We start from the raw sequence: 13,745 nt of genomic DNA on the forward strand, positions 1-13,745 counted from the left end.
AGAGGACTTGGCTTTTCAACCGGTTTCTTTCAGAAACTCTTTTAAAACCGTAACCGCCACTCATAAATTATAGATTCTGTCCCTGGCCTCTCATGTTCGGTTACATAACCTTGTTATGTTAACATAAAAATTAAACACGAGAGATGAATCAGCTAAATTGGATTCACTTATATAGATCAAACGCTGAGCCCAACCGGGAGCCAGAGGCCCTAAGTGCAGCCAGGGAGGAATTGGTTCTTGGGTGGGTCTTGATTGGGTGGAGAAGGAGGGGAGGTCTGAGGACTAAGCGCCAGCCTTCAGGGTCGGCCGGTTCTGACCCTGCAGCCTGACAAGTTCTCACAAAGTGAGGAAGGGGCTGCCGGGGTCGACGGGGAGACCTGGGGGGTGTGCCAGGCACCTGGGCAGTTCTGGGTGTCCTCCCTCCCCGCTAGGCCATTTCCAAGCCTCTTTTCGTATATTATCTCCTCTGATGCTCCCCGAGCAGAGCGGGGTGGGGGAAAGCAAGTTCCGTCGTCCCAGTTCTGCTAATTGAAGTGCAGAGGCTGAAAGGCTTCCAGGCCCTCTGTAAACAGGGGCCTCCTCCAACGGAAGAGAATTCAATCAAGCCACCCAATTGTTACTAGTCTAGACGTGGCTTGGCCTGAGTGTCCAAGTCCTGGTCTAGCCCACCGTCTGGATGCCAGTCCCCACACCCATCCACCCCACACTCAGAGCTCCAGCGCCCTGGAGCCATCCCTCGTCCATCCCAGGACTCCCTGCTCCTCAGCCCTGTCCTCAGCCTTTGGGGCTCAGGTTGGACACTACCCCAGAGCCCTGGGTTCAGGGTTCTCCTTTGTGCTCAACAAGTCCTTGCCCTCTGCCCCTCGTAGCTCCATCGTTCCATTTGAGCAGCCTGTCTCCCTGCCTGCGACCCCTGGACTCCAGCCCTGGAGGCAGGCGCCTCCGTTTGGGCATCTGCAGGTGGCTGCACAGCAGGACTGTGTGTGTGTCAGCTGCGAGGCCTGGACACACGGCTCAGGCAGGACCTCCGCCACAGGTGTGGTGGTTGTTCCTCAGCAGTGTCCCCAAGACTGTCTGTCCTCTCCGAGCGGCCTTCTCCCTGGGGGCGCACGGTGTGTGCTCGGCTGGACTCGGGCCTCATCGACACTGGCCCACGTGCTCTCCAGAGCCAGCGCCCGAGGCTCCGACCTGACTCCACAGTGTCCCTCTGACCCCTACGGGCACCTGGCACCTTTTGCAGGAGGGGGAAGCACCATTGCCTTGGACGGTGCTGGGGTTCCCAGGAGGGCCAGAGCAGGGGCCAGGCTGGGGAGTCTCCTAGGAGTGCCTCTGGGGACCGTGGCAGTGGGAGGAAGCTCTCCGGGCATCACAGGGTGGGGGCCTGCCACGGTCAACACTGGGGAGTCTACACCAGCTCCGAAGCCCAGTGGTTAGTGTCAGGAGCTCAGGTGGGGGTCGGAGAAGGTCTGATGTGGCATTCCCAGGGGGAGCTTACCAAGTTCTCACGTGCAGAATCCCATCAAAAGCCGCATCAAAGGCAGGGTGCCCTCTGCAGCCAGCACTGCGTGGCCAATCAGCAGGTCGTGCAATGGTTTTAAAGCTACCTGCCAGCGTGGAAATGAGAAGGCAGGCCCAGGGGTTCTCGCAGGTGGCAGGTGACGGGAGGTGGCACGTGAGGGCAGGCCCCACTCTGCCCTCCACACATGGCCGTGGTCTGCAGGAACCTCTGGGAGCCGCCCCTCTGTGGTGGAAAGTAGTGTTCACGTCCCGATAGACTGAAGCTGACCGAGGACTTCGGTGGCTTCGGCTGACCGCAATCTGGTCCCTGCCCTTGGCTCTGGGCAGGCCCTGCTGCCCCACGTGGTGGTTGACACAGCCCCAGGGATACTTTGGGTCTTCCAAGGGAGGGTCATGAGAAGCTCAAAGCAGCCACCTGGGCCTTGTGGAAGATGGGCTCTTGGGATTCCTGCTGGGCAGGGAGTCAGACACCCTGTAACAGACCTGACACCCAGGTTCAGCCACACCGTGAAAGCCAACCCCGGGGAGGATGCTGACCCTGCAGAGAGAGCACATGCAGATCCCAGAGCTGGGGCCCAGTGCCCGAGCCAGCCAGGAAGCCATCATCCAGGAACAAACCCCAATGTCAAGTCTTCCTCACATCTCAAATGCAAAACCAACGAGATCGTGAGCACAAGAACCTGGCTGTTCCCAGCCCGTGAGCTTCAGAGTGGTCTGTGCTACAGCAAGAGATCCCCAGAGCCAGAGCCCAGACTCCCACCGAGTTCAGGATTCGAGCCCGAGTCCTGAAGACAAGCATGATTAGCACCAGCTCCACAAACCCCCCACTTAGTCTCCATTTTTTTTCCCAGTAAATGTCATGCTCTAAGGGAGAATAACCAAGGAAAGTTCAAAGTAATAATATCAAAAATCTGCTTCCATTTTTCTCTTTTGACATTTTATTGTGATATGAAGGCAGATGATGAAGGCCCTGATGGGTATATTTAGTTCCTTTTGTTGGTGAGTGTTCAAAGGTAGGTTCTGTGTTGCCCTGATTAGCACCAAGGATGCAAATACCTGAGCTGCTCCTTCACCACACTGAGTCACGCTGCAGACACGGGGCCCGTCCACCTCCAGGACCAAGCATCTCATTAATGGGTCCCTTTTCATGAGCCCAGGAGCTTGGTTCCATCAGAAACTCCCCTGGCTCTGGCTGGGGCACAGCCCAGATGGCCCCACACCTGCCCCCCAGCAAGTGTGCCATTTTCCTCAAGGTCTCTAGAGCGCAAGGGATTGCCTCCCCAGTCACATGCCACTCTGGGATTCAGTGAGCACTCTCTTCTGTCACATGTCACCTCTGGGAGCCAATGGGGGCTGTCACTTCAGTCACATGTCACTTTCAGGATCCTTGGGAGCCCCTGGGAGGCCCTGCTCTGTCCAAGGGGCGGCATGGCCTGGTCAGGGGCAGGACTACCACCTTCCACCTTGGCAGACACCCTCCTGTCTTGGTCAGTGCCAGCAGGTGGCCCCTGCCCCTGTTGTGCGGCTCAGCCTCTCCCTGGCAGGGCTGCTTGCTCAGCCTCGGGGGCCAGGTGGTCTGCACACCGAGGCCTGGCCCTCTGCTGGTGGCCGTTTGGGTGTTGCTGTTGTTTTTAGGAGCAGGCTCCTTGGTATTACCTCTTCCTTCCTCACACGGGGCTCTCAGGATCCCCGTGCAGAGGGAGTGTGACTGGCCTTCGGATGCTCCACGTCCACCCAGGTGCTGCCCCGCAGCCCAGGAAGCCATTGGGAGCAAACCTGCTTGGGGTCCCCATCCACGCGCGGCATCTCCAGCAGCCCGCTGGTCAGGGGTTTTCCAGATGAGATCCACGGGCATCGCTGGGGCTTGCGCTGGTGGGGAAAGAGAGGAGGTCACCCTCCCGTGTGGCTTAAGTCCTAGGCCAGACAGCCCAAAGCCATCAACCCACGGGCAGGTAAGTGCAGGTACTGAGAGTGACAAGAGGAGACGGGGTGACAGGGTGCCCTGCGTGGGCCAGGGCCTCCAGATGGGGAGGTGGGGAAGGCTCTGCTGGGACAAGGAGGGACCTGGAAATCCAGCCAGAGGGACAGCAAGGGCAAGGACCAGGAAGCAAGGACCTCGGAGCTTCGAGGAGCACCAGGAGGTCAGGATGGAAAGTGCAGGGTGGCCCTCACCCTCCATCAGCCCCCGCGCCATCGGAGGCCAGCTCCCCCCGACCGCTCTGCTAAGAGGTGGCTCCCACTGGGCACCTTTCTGTGTCTAAGCAGCTTTCTAGGCCTCTAGTCCCTCAGCTCCGTCTGCTGGCCACGTCCCCTGCAGGAGCGCAGCGGGGAAGGGTGGTCTCTGCCTTCAGGGCACAGCCCATGCCTCCTGCTGCTCCCGGAGCACGGTGCGTGCCCAAGGAGTCACCGCTGAGTGGCTGAGTGAGCGACTCACCCACATGAGCCACCTCGCCCTCAGGGACTTCGTTCCAAGCTCTCCAGGGACGCCAGGAACTGCAGATGGGACCAAACCCTATAAGTGCTGTGGTTTTCTTTTCCTGCCTGCGCCTGGCTGTGGTGACGTTGAGTTATAAAATAGGCACAGGAAGAGATGAGCGAGGACGGCTGATCATAAAATAGAACAGCTGGGACAAGAGACGGCCGTGACGCTCCGAGGTGGCACTTCCTCTGTCCCTCCTTCACTGTGCCATGCTGACCACAGGTGACGGCAGGGAGCAGACACCATGGACACTGGGGGTCTGCTGCAGCTGGGGAGGATTTAGCACGTGGGTGTCCATCTTCGGGCCTGGAGGACAGGCCTCCCGCTGTCCTCGCACACACCACTGTGACAACAGCACAGCCCCACTTGCTGCGGACTCTTGTTCACCAGGTTTGTCTGAGAAGTTAGTCACCTCCAGGGTGGGATTGTGGTGGTGTCTGTTCTGTGGATGAGGTGACGAGAGCGTGAGAGGTCACACCTCACCCAGTGTCACGCAGATGCTAAGGGACAGGAATGGGACTCTCTGGAATCTGCAGCCTGCAGAGCTCGGACACCCGGCATGGAGCAGGACTGAGTGCAGGGCCTCTTCCCCCCGGCTTCTGCCTCCTGTCTACACCCTCTCTGTCACAGAGCAGCACATCAGCTTCTGTCCCCCAGGTGGAGTGTCGTGGGGCCGTGAGACCCTCTGGAGCCAAACTGGGCTCTACCTCCCGGGAGCCGCTCATCTCGGGCAAGTGAGTATGCTTCCCTGTGCCTGGGTCTTGCCATCTGTAAGACAGAAGTCATCAGGACGGCGGCCTCGCACATCTCTCAGGAGGCTGAACACACTCATTCTGGAGAAGCTCCGTGTGACAGTGGGGCCAGCCTTGCTGGCACCCTAGAGACAAGGCAAGGTGGGGAATCCAGCAAGGTCCCACCCTTCCCGGTGGCCATGGGGATGGGGCAGCCAGACAGCCAGGGAGCTGGGTCCCCAAGGGCGACAGCTCCTCTGCTAAGAGAGGGGACCTGTGAGCTGCCTGTCTGGAGACGCACCGGAGGATAAGGTGGCCCCAGGCAGAGAAGGGAGCAGAAAAGCCCTGAACTTTTAGCAAGTTCTGAAGACGGCACGAGGGCAGTGTGGCAGGGCGCTGTGTCCACCCACAGTCACCAGCTCTTCCCAGGTCCTCAGGGAGGGACATGCTGTGCAGGGACTGAGCTAAACCTGCTCGGGACCAGGCTCAGGGGGCCTTGGAGGAGGCCACAGCAGGAGACGAGGCATCTCCCACGCCCACACTTTCATAGGGTCAGGGTCAGGGTCAGGGTCAGGGTTAGGGTTAGGGTTAGGGTCAGGGTTAGGGTTAGGGTTAGGGTCAGGGTCAGGGGTTATGTTTAGGGTTAGGGTCAGGGTCAGGGTCAGGGTCACGGTTAGGGTCAGGGTCAGGGGTTAGGGTCAGGGTTAGGGTTAGGGTTAGGGTCAGAGTCAGGGGTTAGGGTTAGGGTTAGGGTTAGGGTCAGGGTCACGGTTAGGGTTAGGGTCAGGGTCAGGGGTTATGTTTAGGGTTAGGGTCAGGGTCAGGGGTTAGGGTCAGGGTTAGGGTTAGGATCAGAGTCAGGGGTTAGGGTTAGGGTTAGGATTAGGGTCAGGGTCAGGGTCAGGGTCAGGGGTTAGGGTTAGGGTCAGGGTCAGGGTCAGGGTTAGGGTCAGGGTCAGGGTCAGCGTTAGGGGTTAGGGTTAGGGTTAGGGTTAGGGCAGCAACCGCCCTCTGTCTTGGGGGGCAGCCAGAGTAGGGAAAGAGACACCCCAGCCCATGACACAGGGGACAGAGGCTGCTGAGGTGGCTGGAGCCCGGGGATGGGGTGTGAAGTCTCTGGTGCACTGTGATGACCTTGGTGGCCCCCACCCCTCCACACCAGACGGGGCTTCCTCTGTCTCTGCCACTCACCTCACAGACAGATAAGGAAGATCACCATTTCTGAGTGTCGACCCTGTTTACTCTGTTCCTACTTCCTCTCTGGCATTTAATTTACAGGGCCATGAACCACATACAGAGTGAGAATAAGGCAATCTGTTGTCAAGAGGTAAAGGAATCAACAGAAGAAGGCCCCAGACGTCGGCGCTGTGGACACTGGCGCTGTGGGAAGGTCAGGCTTGAACGATGCCCTGGTCACAGGCTTGTGCTTGATAGAAGGTAGACAGCTGAATGAACAGGAGGGAATGCCAGCAGAGGGTGGACCACAACCATCCAACGGAGTCAGAAGTAGCTGAGACAAGGTCACGGATGGGCAGCAACTGCTCAGCCTTTGCCCAGTGTCTGCGGCTTTCATCTGCGGCAGGCCCTGCCCTGCCCCACCTCCACAGGGGTTTGGGGGTTCCAGGCTGTGGTCTGTTGGCCCCCTTGTTTCCAGGCCTGTGACAGAGCGAGGCCACTCACCTCACAGATAGGAAGCAAGAGAAGAGGGGGATAGTGTCCACAGTGCACCCCAGGGCACACCCCAAAGACCGGGAGACCCCCTGTGCCCCGCCGCCCCCAGGTCCCACCACCTCCAATGCTCCACCTCCAACAGCACCACCCAGGTACCAAGTCTAGCACATGGGCCTTTGGGTCATTAGGATCCATTTTGGAGGACGAGGACCGTGTGTCTCTTGCTTCCTCTGCTGGGCCCGGCGTTCAGGGCAGGACCAGGCTCACAGTAAACCCACAGCCAGGAAGGTGCCCGGGACTTGCTGGTGGGAACACGGGCAGCTGAGCGCACTTCTTCCCTCTAAGTGGCCCTGATAGGACTGCTGGGCTCCTACTTCACACGAGGGGCAGCTTTAGATTCCTCCCAGTGAGGCTGTGTCACTCCCTCACCTTCTTTGCCTCCCAGGTGGACACTCAGCCACTCCCTCGCCTTCTCTGCCTCCGAGGTGGACACTCAGCCACTCCCTCGCCTTCTCTGCCTCCCAGGTGGACACTCAGCTATGGAGACACCGAGGCCACAGAATGGGGAGAGGCCAGCATGGGCCATCCAAGGCCAGAGAGCCTGCCCGGGCAGCCACATCTCAGCCCCTGCACTGGACCGTGTCCATACCATAAAACAGCAGTCAGTGTGAGTGTCCTGGGGGAGCCCTGCCCTCTCCGGTTGCTGAAGAGCAGAGTCCGGAAGACCCAGCCTGCAGCACCAGTGGGGAGAGAAGGGCCGGCCACTGTGGGCCTCTAGAGCAGCGCAGGCCCTGCACAGCGCCTCCTGCCCATTAATCCCCCAACTGTGCTGGAGGGAGACCCCACGGTGCCCCTTCATGCTGACGGGAGGCTGGGGCTCAGAGAGGCTGTCAGGGTTTTCTCACAGGCCCCAGTGGAGTGTGGGACTGGTTTCCCGCTCCTACCCTCCTGCTGAGATGAGAGGGCAAGAGCTCCCAGGGAGACACAGCACCCCCACAGGGGAAGGTTGGGGACAGCGGGGACGTAGGCCAAGCAGGGCCACTGCACTGCCGGAGCCTTAAAGCCAGCATCACAGTCCCCTGGAAGAGCCCAGACCTCTGAAGAGGTCCCTGCAGCGGCTGCCTGTGGCCCCTGGTCCTAGGCTGGAAACAGAGTGTCCTGAAGGGAGAGGAGGTGCCCTGCCACCGCAGAGGGAGCCTTGGGAAGGGAGAAGACTGGCTTCCTGTGTCGGGCCCGTTCCTCCCCAAACCCCGGGGGCTGATCTAACTGTAAAATGAGCCTGTCAGGCTGCCTGCCCTTGTCACTGTGCTTTTGACGTCACCACCATCACCTTGAATTCAGTTTCTAAGTTACGCGTAGAGTCAGTTGGGTCTTTTGTGGCCAGACAACCCTAGAAGGCAGGTCACAAGACAGACATTGAGGGCACTCGGCCTGGGGTCCCTTCCGCAGTTGACTCCAAATCCAGCTGGCCCTGAACCTCACAGGCACTGTTCCCCCGCCCAGTGCTTCCAAGGACGCTTCACCTGGACTGAGAGCAGGGGTCCTCTCTTCCTGGAGCAGGTAACGACACCCAGGTTTGAGTTTAACCCCGTTTCCCAATTGTCCCCAATGACCTCCCTCCTGGGAAGTCATCTGGCCTCTTGGCTTTGGGTCTTCTCTCTAAGAGGGAAGAGTGAATGGTCCCCACACTTCACAGGGACTGTGGGAGGTGACCGGGGTCTGAGGAGGGTGCTGCCGTCTGGGAGGTCTTGATTTTGGAGGAGGAAAGGGACTGTGTGTGGCTGGATCTGGACTGTCCCCAGAGGCTCATGTGTCAGGTGACACAGCAAGGTTCAGGTGGAATGACTCACCTCATAAGTGGATTAATCCAGTGCATGAGTTAATAGTCTGAATGGACCTCTGGGTTGTAACTGTGGGTGGTGGGTGTGGATGGAAGATAGGTCACTGGGGGCCAGGCCTCCCTTGAGGGTCATGTCTTGTTCCCTGGTGCGCTCTCTCTCTCTCTCTCTCTCTCTCTCTCTCTCTCCTTCCAGCTGCCTGGAGTTGAGCGCGCCCTCCACCAGCCCCCTCCACCATGCTGGTCTGCTCCCCTCAGACCCTAAGCAAGAGAGCCAGCTGACCATGGACTCTGAAGCCGTGAGCCCAAGTTAACTTTTCCTGCTCTCGGCTCTTCTTGCTGGTGACTTGGTCACAGTGGGGACCAGCTGACTAACAGGCTTCCTCAACAAAGCATCCTGAGCTGAAGCTTAGCAGCTGGCATTTATCTCTCCCTGTAGGAGGCCAGGAGTCCAAGGTGGAGCTGTCAGCGGGGGGGCCATGCGCTGGCTCCCGGTGGCTCTGCCATCCCTTGTTCCTGGGGTTGGCTGCCTTGCTCTCATCTCTGCTCTGTCTTATCACAGCCTCCTCCCTCCCTGTGTCCTCTCCCCCTTTTACAAGGACAGGATTTGGGGTGCTCCCTGGTCCAGGATGACCCCATCTTCACTTCATCACATCTGCGGAGACCCTAAGTGAAACCACATTCATGGACTCGGCAGTTACAGCTGAACCACAGCAGCAAGGTGGCCTCGCCAGCACCCTGGAGCAAGAGCTCACCTGGCTGCAGGTGTGCCAGTCACTCGGTCTCAGCACTGGGTCTGCAACACCTGGAGGCTCAGAATTAAGGGACCCGGACCCGTGCCTCCCCTGACCCCACAGGCCCTTCCTGCACTTGAAACACAGCTCCAATTAGGTGACACGAGTGTGTAGCAGGAGGCTGTCCCCAGGGACAGCTGGTCTAACGGGCAGATGAGAATGATGTGCAACATGTACAGGGATCATGAGCGAGCACGTGGTCTCCCCAGGCTGGAGGAAGTTTCCCCCGCTGACCTGGCCTGCTGCACGCCTTGGCTTGGGCGGGCTCTTGCCCGCCCAGACCCTCTCCATGAGGGAGCTACAGAGGCACACCCTTCCCCAGCACGGACCCTCTGTCCACCACATCCATCTCCTTGATGCACAGGCAGGCCCTCGACCCCCCGCAGACCCCCATAGCACCCCATAAAGCATCACGCTTTCCTTGGAAGCCTGCGTGCATTTTCACACCGCGTTGTGGACCGTGAGGGTCGTGAATGGAGGCACCCCTGCCCCCGGGCCTGGCTGGGTGAAGGTGGTGGGCTGTGCCCTCCTGTGCCCCCTGCACTCTCCTACGCCGCTCTAGCCTGGTTTGGGTGTGAATGACTCCACCTGCACTGCCTGAGGAGGCCGAGGGGGAGGTCGTGGGCTGCATGTTTAATTCACAGTGCGAGCGCGAGCAGTGGATTCATAATTCAGACGCTGCTGCCCTAAATTAGGTGCACCTTCTGAGCTGAGTGAGATGGGAGATGGGAGCCCTTTAAAGAAAACCCATAAAGTCCCCATTTCCCTCCCTCCGACAGAGTTCTGCTCTCCTGGGCGACTCTTCAGCTCCTAGAGAATAGCATCTTGTGAGTAAAAGGAGGCAGTGAAAATGGAAGAAGAAATTTAAATATGAAACTTTAATTAAATCCCTCTTTGATCATTCTCCCCAGAACCAGCCGAGGGGCTGCTCCATTCAGCCATGAATCCCATCACCCCTCGGGCTAATTAGGGAAGGGATGGCCTGCCGGCTGGGGGCGGGGAGCCTCCTGACCCCACAACAGCTCAGGGGAGCCCTTCTGACGGGGGCGAGGCCAGCCTCTGCCATCTGCCCATCCTTGCGAGTCTCACAGATGAAGTGCTCTTTGTGCCCCCTCAGGTCTCCCAGCCCAGGACTCCCCAGAGAGGGCCAGGCATCCAGTGGTGAAGGTCCCCAATAGCTCTGGTACTGATTTTGCAGGGCCAGAAGGGTTCCTTTTACAATTTTTAAAAGTGCTTCTCATTGACATGCACTAATTGTGCGTGTGTCTGAGGCTCGGTGTGATAATGCCATTCACATGTTTGATGCATAAAGGTCAGATCAGGGTTATTAAGGATTTTCCTATTTTAAATCAGCTCCCTGCATCCTGTTGCAGGCACCTGCATTCCTGGGGAAATGACACAGTGGACAACCAACAGGTCACAAACGGCCCCACAGCCACACCATCTGGTCTGGGACATTAGCCCAGCCCCCATGCTGTCACCTCATCGGTCTGAGCCTGCTGCCCAAAAGACAGAGCTCAGGCTGTTTAGAGGGAGCGCACACATGGGACACACATACACACAGGACATGCATATACATGGGACAGGCATACACACTTACACTTGGGACATGCATATGTACTGTGCACACACACACAGACACGTGTACGTGGATATTTGCACAGAGGTACACACACACCCAGTGACACACGTATACAGACGCCCCACACACATGTGCACCCACCATGGATTAGGTGCCAGCAGCATCTTCAGGAAGTGCCACCAACCCCCCTCATTTGGGTGTCGTGGTCAACCTCGTTGGACGTGACCCTGGGAAGTGTGTGGCTCTGCCTTGGAGAGGGCGGGTCCCCACAGGGGAAGGGAGCTCTGCAGGGCAGGAGCAGTGGGGGAATTGGTGATGTTACCAATTTGTGGGAGACCAAAGACTTTCCTTAAATGATTTAAGAGAAAGTATTTTGCTAAGTAAACCATGTTGCAAAGAATTTCAGGAGCATTGTTTAAATTATTAAAAGAATCGATTGTTTCCCAGCCCTGGAAGCACCATTTGGATATGATTAATAAGACATCACAAATTATTCCACACCATTACTGCAGGGCCCCGTGTTCCTGAGCAATTTTGTTGGACGATGTCTTTGTTCCATTAGTTTGGGGATAAAAAGAATATAACTAGAATTTTTTATTTGAATCCTGGAAGTTCAACTTTCCTCAGGTTGAGGTCTGCTCTCTGTCTTCATCGACTGACTGGAAGAGCTCCTGCCTCCGTCAGCTCTCCGCTGCTGGGACAAAGAGCCTGAGAGAGCAAAGTGAAAGGAGGAAAGGTTTACTTACTGTTGCCACCCCTTGCCCGCAAGGAAGACGCAACTCGGGAATCTTCTTTCAGCGGTTTATTCAGGCCCTTGATATTTCTTCTACTGATCCCTCGGATGCCCCTCCCAGCCTTAATATAGCATCTCAAGCCCCAATGCGAAGCTGCCACGTGGAACTTTCTCATAGGGTGCTGAAAAGCCATGTGCCAACTCTCCAAAATAAGGAGTTGTTTGTCACAAACCACAGCGGAGCCAGCGCCATCTTGTAATGGCGACCATAATCTGCATAAGCGGCAGAGGCGGCTCACCACAACTTACCACGGCTCCTGGCTTCCGAGGTTCCGCTGTGGCCGGTTGGGCCTGCGGGTTTCTGCTGCGTGGGGCAGAACATCGTGGCTGGAGTGTGCCGTGGAGCAAGGCTGCTGGCCTCACAGGGGCCAGGAAGCCAAGAGACAGAGGGAGCGGCTGGGGCCCCCAAGCCCCCAGAGAGGTGCACCCCAGAGCCTCGCTCCTCCCTCCTGCCGGTCCCCACCTCCTTGGACCAACCACCAGCTGGGACTCCGGCCTCCACACATGGGTCTGGGGGGACATCTGTGGATCCACTGTAGCCATCTGTGTGCACACCAGCCCCAGGGAGTGGCGTGAAGCTGTGGTGGCTGTATGTCCCTGGGACGCTCTGGGCTGACCAGGCATCCTGGGCTGGCCTTGCTGGCCTCCTGCGGGGTGGCTCCTCCAGGGTCAGCAGGGCTGGGCTGGGCTGGGCAGCACCACCTGGGCTTCTTTCTCCAGTCCTCCTGGGCAAGGTGGTCTCAGGAAGCACTCAGGGTGAAGGCCGAGGCTCCTTCCTCGTGGTCACGTCACTGGTCAGCGGGGCTGGGCCGCGGTGGCCAGGGGTCTGGCTAAGCCTTCTTTCTGGGTGAACCTGTGGGTGTTTCCAGATGACCTGCCCTGAGCGGGGGAAGGCGCCATCGCTCTCTCGAGGGCTGGAGCTGGACATCAGTCTTCTGGCCTTGGACTGCCAAGACCCAGACTGCAGCTGCCCCCCTAGACCCGGGCACCAGCTCGCAGACAGAGGGGCTCTATCCCCATGGCTCATGTCCACGGCTCCAGGGCTGCAGGGACCATGACCTTTGCATGCGCGCGCGCATGTGTGTGTGTACGTGTGCGTGTACATGTGTGTACGTGTGTGTACGTGTGTGTATGTGTGTGTACATGTGCGTGTGTGTATGTGTGTGTGTACGTGTGTGTGCGTGTGTGTGTATGTGTGCGCGTGTCCTGTGGGTTGTTTTTCTGTGGATCCCCGACTTAGGTAGCTCCTAAATTCACTTGTCATTTCCCCACACCCCTCAGGTTCAAGGTGAGGGGAAAGGGACTGCACCTCTTAAAGGGGACTGGTGGTCATATTTAATCCCCCACAAGCATTAGCCCACACCTGCGGTTCCTTGGTGAGCAGAGAGCGTTGTGGTCTCTCCAGACCTTGATACTGCCCAAGCTCCTCTTGGAAACCACCACAGAGGAGTCTTTGGATAAGTCCCCCCAGCAGTCCAGAATGTGCAGGTTTGGAAGAAAACTTCAAGGAAAATTACTTTTTTTTTAAAAAAAGGATCCTTTCTGCATGAAATGAGGTTTTGGTCAGGTTTTGCTCAGAACTCCTTGCCCGGGTGCTGTCAGGTGAGCCCAGAGGACAGAGGAGCCGAGCCCTTACCGCAGCATCTCCTGGCTGTGCGCTGGGCCGGCTGACCTCGAGCCCCAGGCTCACCATCTCAGAGCACCGCGGAGGGCCAGGTGGGCTCCCCCGCGGCCTTTGTTAGCACGGCAGCCAGACGGGGTGGTTGGAGCAGCAGAGACTTAGGGCCCCACAGTTCCAGAGGCTGAACCTCAGGATCACAGGCTGGTTCTCCCGCGGCTCCTGTCTGTTGTGGAGTCCCCATCCTGTGAGTGCAGGAACATTCAGAGGCAAAGTGACAGGACTGTGCTGGCTGCACTCTGATCTGTCCACCCAGTCTGAAGGGCCTGACTGGGGCAGGTGGGAGGGGCTGGAGGAGGAGACTCGCGGGGGCTGCCTTGGAATTGTCCTCGGCCCCTTCCCCTCTCTGCTTCCCAGTCACCCTGAGCAGAGAAGAGCTCCTCAGCCTGCCATCCCCCATGATGGGCTGCCTCACCGAGCCCAGGGCAATGGGGCTGCCCTGCTACTAACTGGATCTCTGAAACCTTGACGCAGAACAAACTTCTCTGAATCGCCCTCGTCTGGACCTGTGGTCCCAGGGACAGACCATGGCTAACACAGCAGCGTCTTCTCCCTGTGTCCTGACTCTGCCGACTACTTTTCTTTTCTTTTACATTTTATACACGTTACCGGGGTGCGACCCCCACAGCCCAACACCCCCACGTGCACACACCGCAGAGTAG

At 58.2% G+C, this 13,745-nt stretch overlaps 1 long non-coding RNA gene across 1 annotated transcript; it reads right to left on the reverse strand.

Moving 5' to 3' along the window:
• Nucleotides 1–11,002: 11,002 nt before the first annotated feature.
• Nucleotides 11,003–12,452, reverse strand: LOC144372372 (uncharacterized). Its single transcript, XR_013432392.1, has 2 exons — nucleotides 11,655–12,452; nucleotides 11,003–11,320 (listed from the first exon to the last, which is right to left on the reverse strand). It is a non-coding gene; the product is annotated as an uncharacterized LOC144372372 (long non-coding RNA).
• Nucleotides 12,453–13,745: the final 1,293 nt, after the last annotated feature.

This window comes from Ictidomys tridecemlineatus, assembly GCF_052094955.1.
Source record: "Ictidomys tridecemlineatus isolate mIctTri1 chromosome 12 unlocalized genomic scaffold, mIctTri1.hap1 SUPER_12_unloc_7, whole genome shotgun sequence".
NCBI classification, from domain to species: Eukaryota; Metazoa; Chordata; class Mammalia; order Rodentia; family Sciuridae; genus Ictidomys; species Ictidomys tridecemlineatus.